We start from the raw sequence: 5,367 nt of genomic DNA, 5'->3' as shown, positions 1-5,367 counted from the left end.
GCTACCTCAGGGCCCGCACGGGACAAAGGTAAATTAGCCGACCAGCGCGTCGCTTAAGCCAACCACTTGGCGCGGGTGCATGGGCAATGTAACGTCTACTAATGCGATGAACACAAGTTTTACATGAGGGGCTCCCCCTCCAAAATGCTCTCACAGCCATCAGGCCAAAACCTGAGTTCTATTCATGCAGGGTAAGGAAGCAGGAACGATGCACAATCAATCGGATAAATCCCCCAATGCGTCCTCAGGAGCACCACCCGAACCGTTGCTGGCGTCGCTGGACTCGCCATCGCTGTCTGCGTCGCCGCCAGCGGCGGCAGGGCCGTTCACCACACCGCCCTCGTCAGCAGCCACGATCACGCCGTCGTTGTCTGAAGCGAAGGCCCTGACAAGAGCATCCACATTGTCTTCCACCCAGTGTGCCAGGTCGTCTCGGACGGCCTGGGGGACTAGGGCGATGGCGGCATCGAAATCGAAGTGGGGATCCATGTTTCGGAGATGGCTGAAGACGCGAGAAAAGGCGCGCCCGAGCAGGGCGCGGCTCCTCTCTTCCACCAACTTGTCAACCCTGACCGACCGCACCTCCAGCTGCGTCACCACGTCGGTGAAGAACTGAAGGTTGCCAGCGTAGTTGACTGCGTGCGGCTCGCCAACAGCCGCCTCGCAGATGTTGCCCAAGGCTGTGTTGGCTCTCTCCCGGAGCGTGGTGAGCATGGGGCCGTGCTCATGCTCCAGGATCCGCCGCTGACGTATCTCGTCCGCATTCTGGCGTGCGACGACCTCAGCCTCCTCCACCCGCTGGCGAAGAAGGAGCACCTCGGCCTGGGAGGTGGTTGACTCCCCTTGCGCTACCTCAAGGGCGGCCCGAAAAGCATCGGCCCGCCGCATCGCTTCCTCCAGCTTGGCCCTCAAGGCAGCAGTCCTACCTTCAGCCTCGGCCCGCATCAACCCCAGTCTCTCCTCGAACTCGTGCTTGAGGTTCAAGCGCGCCATCCCCACCCGACGTCTGACCTCCTCCAGGACACGGGCTTCCCGTGCAGCGACATCATCGTCCACCTGCGTCACCAAGCGCTCCCTTGTCTCCAGACGCTCGTACTCGCGGGTGCGTTCGGCAGCTTCCAGCATCAGCGCCTCCTCACGCTTCTGGAGCTCTGCTGGGTCGCCAGAGGCCACCTTCATCGACGCGAGGTTTGCCTCGCGCAGCTCCACTTGCTCCTCCAGTGAGTGGCACCAGGCCAGGAGCTCCCGAGCCCGCTCCTCCGCCGCCTCTCGCCGCCGGTCAGCTTCCCGGGCCTCCTCAGCGGCCCAAGATCGGGCCTCCCGAGAGGCCACCAGCGACGCCTTGGCCTCTGCGTCGTCAAGATCGCGCTGACGGCGCGCAAGGGCGATGGCGCCCTCCAGCTCGCGCCTCTCTGCAGCCAGGCACAGGCCCTCGGCCTCAAGGCACGCGTCTTCATCAGCAAGCTCCTCACCAAGCAGGCTCACCACGTCAGCCGCCCTTCGAAGGAATCCTTGGCGAAGAGCGCGACGCTCCCGGGCGCGCTCGAGCATGTCTTCCACACCATCATCTGCCCCAAGCAAGCGCCGGGGGCCACGAATCAGCACTCCCCCTCCGGGCAGGGGGCTGGGGGCTGGCACCCTCGCGACGGCCGGGCACGCCACGCCAGAAGCCCGGCCTGGAGCCAGCCCGTCCCTAGATGAAGAGCGCAGGGAGCGCCTCAGCCAATCACAGTCCACGACCAGGCGAGAAGCCCACAGCAGGCTGGCTATGCCACGAGAAGGCCCGCGAAGGAGGATTGCGAGGTGCGTAGGGCCACGATGCGCCTCGGGACAGTTCGCCTCTCCGATCGCCCTCACCACAAGGGCTCTGCTGCTCGGAGCGCTTGAGGACGGTGGAGGGGGCGAAGCCAAGGGGGACGGCACCTCAGCCATCTCCGCGAGCTCGGCTGGAAGGGGCCTGCGGAGCAAGGATCAGTAAAAGCAATAGAAGGTTCAGGAGCTGGGAAAGGAGGAGGCTTACTCATCAGTGGTGAAGTACTTCCTACGCTTCAGCAGGCAACAAGGGTAATCGTCGCCCAGGGCCTCCCTTCTCTTTCGGAGGGCCTCAAATTCCACGTGGAAGCGGCCCAAGAGTTGAGCGCAGGAATCAACCTGCGACGAAGACGGAGCGTCAAGGCGATCCGCGTCAGGGGCGCCTGCCTGATGCGCACTGCCAATCGCCTCGCCAAGAGAAGCGGCTGGAGCCTCAGGGGCCTCAGTCGCAGGCGCTGAGGGCAGCTGCTTGCCACCCTCAGCCTCAGCGGCACGGGCCCCAAGAGCTGCTCCCTCATGAGCGTCGCTCGGCGCTGTCACCCCGCCGGAAGCCCCCTCGGCCTCTGGCGCCTCATGCCTCCTTGCTCCGCCACTTGAGGAAGAGTCGCCTTGGCCGATTGGAAGGGCAGTCACCATCACTGGGTTCTCGCGAGGCCCCTGGAGGCCGGCGGGGCGCGGCCTCCACTCATCAAAGATAGGCATCTGATTCACAAAATCGCCCCTGTTCTGGCAGAGGTACAGCAAGGCCCCTCCCTGCTGGATGCTGCCAGGGTTGGGGTCCCAGTCAGGATCAAGAGCGCTGTCCTCAGCACTTCAGGTGTCAGGTCCTCTTCCTGGAGCCTCATACGATCATCACGCCCGCTGAAGGCCCACATCCGGCGGGAGTGGCGTTGGAGAGGAGCAACGCGGCGTAGCAGGAACTCCTTCATCACCTTGGGCGCTGTCACGCCAAGCAACCTCAAGAACGCGAAGCGGTGCCAAACGAAGACGAGCCGGGGGCTCTCAAGCGTCTCCTGGCCCCAGCCCGAATTGGGGACAGCAGGCAAAGTTGGCTCCGATAGCAGGGGGCTGGGCACCCCTACATCCACATACAGCCACCGCTCGCGGAACCCAGCCGCGGGCAGAGGGAGCCTGAAGTCAATCCCTGAGGCCGCTTTCTCAGACGCGGCAGCGAAGCTCACGCACGCCGAGCATTGGGTAGGGTCGACAAGACGCAGAGAGAAGAAGTGGCGCAGCAAGGCAACCGAAGGAAGGATGCCCATCATTGCCTCGCAAACAAAGGCGAAGACCGAAAGTAGGGTGATGGATTCAGGACCCAGATGCATCATGTGGATTTGATAGTGGGAAAGCACGGCATTGAAGAAATCAGAAAAGGGGGGAACCAGACCCGCCCACAGGGCATCGGCGAAATACTGGACCTCGGTGACTATCCTGTCGATGGAGAAGTGAGGCGCGGGCCAGGCCGTCGTCCTCCCGCATTCGTTGAAGATAGTGGCCAGAGCCGAGCTGACCTTGCCCAAGCCCTCGGTGGGGGCCGCCAACGGCAGCGAGCAAGGCGGAGGCATGGGTTTCTTCCCTCTTCCCTTCTTCGTCGGAGCCATGGCGATAGGAAGGGGGGGGAAGGTTCGAGATTGGGTTGAAAACAGAAGCTGGAGTTTGAGCGGAGGAAGGACAGAGGGCGCTCGAGCAACAGAAAGGGGAGCGGCTGTGTACGACTACGAGTCCGCCTAGCATGGCGCAAAATAAGGGGGGAGTGGGGGAACAGTGCCGCCCACGCCCAACCAACCGCCACGCGGCGCCCAAGGCCGCAGGCTGTTAGGGCCCGCGGCGCTTCTCCCTTGCCCTTTCGCCTCCCTGCACGGCCAAGTCTGGGCGCGCCTTGGGCCTGGGGGCTACTGTCGACGTTCTGGGAACGGGGGTCCCCAGACTTGCCTGCCTGCGGCCTGCGGCGTGGCTCAAAGGGGGCCCAGCACGGCCCGTCTTCATCAACACAGACCCAAGACCCTCACGAGGGGCCAAGCCTCGCGGGGCGGACGACATGGAGCTTCCTCAGGCACGACCTCATCAGGCTGGCTCGCGAGGAGGCGGAGAGATCAAGGCGGGGTACCTCATGAGGTTCCCGTGACGCAAGCCATGACGACCAAGGGTGCCAGGCGGGCGCCAGCCGCGTAGTGTCCTCCTTTCCTCTTTGGTGCAAAGGGAGCAAGTGCAGGCGAGAGCATCAAGCAAAGGCACCCGTTTCGGTGCAACGAGACCAAGACCAGTCCAACGGCAGGGAGGAAGTCATTGTGGAGTCCAAGCCAGCGTCACCACCAGAGCCTTTGGCAGGCAAGGACCAACTTTAGTCAGGATAAGTGTACCAGATGTTCCCCTTCAAAATGGCCAATTGTTGGTGCCCTTCCCGCTCAATATTTGGGAAGAGGCCCAGGGCCTTTGCCTATAAATAGGACTAGCCACCCACAGGGTAGAGGAGATCGGAATCAAGAAGGGAGAATCTAGAAGCCAAGAGAGAAACTAGCTAGGATCGAAATCGGAGAGAGAATCGAGAAGAGAGAGAGAGAAGGGTGACTGAACTCCTCCTAGCAGTTCATCCCCTCAGCCAAGAACAGACCATCGCGAGGCTGTTCTTCCTTGTATTGCTCATCATCATCAGCCCAAGAGGCAATCCACCACACCACACACTGGAGTAGGGTATTACACCACAACGGTGGCCCGAACCAGTATAAACCCTGTGTCTCTTGTGCTATTCTTTCCATAGCTTAGATCTTAGCGAGGCGGAGGGGTGCAGGTAGGTAGAAGGCGAAATCTCCGCGCGCACCCCAGTGTTCGAACCTCAAGGGTCTGCCGGAACCCAAAATCCGACAAATCCTACCCGGCGATCCTCTCCTCGTTGCCCTGTGAGAGAGCGATCACCGGTTGTATCTGGCACTTGGAAGGGTGTATTTTATTAAGTATCCAGTTCTAGTTGTCATAAGGTCAAGGTACAACTCGGGGTCGTCCTTTTACCGAGGGACACGACTATTCGAATAGATAAACTTCCCAGCAGGGGTGCACCACATTTCCCAACACGCTCGATCCCGATTGGCCGGGCACACTTTTCTGGGTCACGTCCGGCCTCGAAAGATCAACACGTCGCAGCTCCACCTAGGCACAACAGAGAGGTCAGCACGCCGGTCTAAATGCTATGCGCGCAGGGGTCTGGACCCATCGCCCATTGCACACCTTCATGTTGCGTACGCGGCCGGTGAGCAGACCTAGAAACCTCCATTACAAAGGAAGTTGCGTTACGCGGTCCAACCCGGCGCGCGCCGCTCAGTCACTGACGTCACGAAGGCTTCGGCTGATACCACGACGTCGAGTGCCCATAACTGTCCCCGCGTAGTTGGTTAGTGCGTATAGGCCAGTGGCCAGACTCAGATCAAATACCAATATCTCGTTCAGCCCCCACATGGGTGGAACCACCTGCCCCTTCAGCCCCCACATCAAAATGACATGCGGGTACTCTACGAGCCGACCCGACTTTAGTCACCACCTGTATAGTATGTATGTATGTAT

Source organism: Triticum urartu, chromosome 6A (assembly GCF_056163025.1).
Source record: "Triticum urartu cultivar PI428250 chromosome 6A, HENAU_Tu73, whole genome shotgun sequence".
Classification (NCBI taxonomy): domain Eukaryota; kingdom Viridiplantae; phylum Streptophyta; class Magnoliopsida; order Poales; family Poaceae; genus Triticum; species Triticum urartu.
This window is presented reverse-complemented; position numbering follows the sequence as displayed.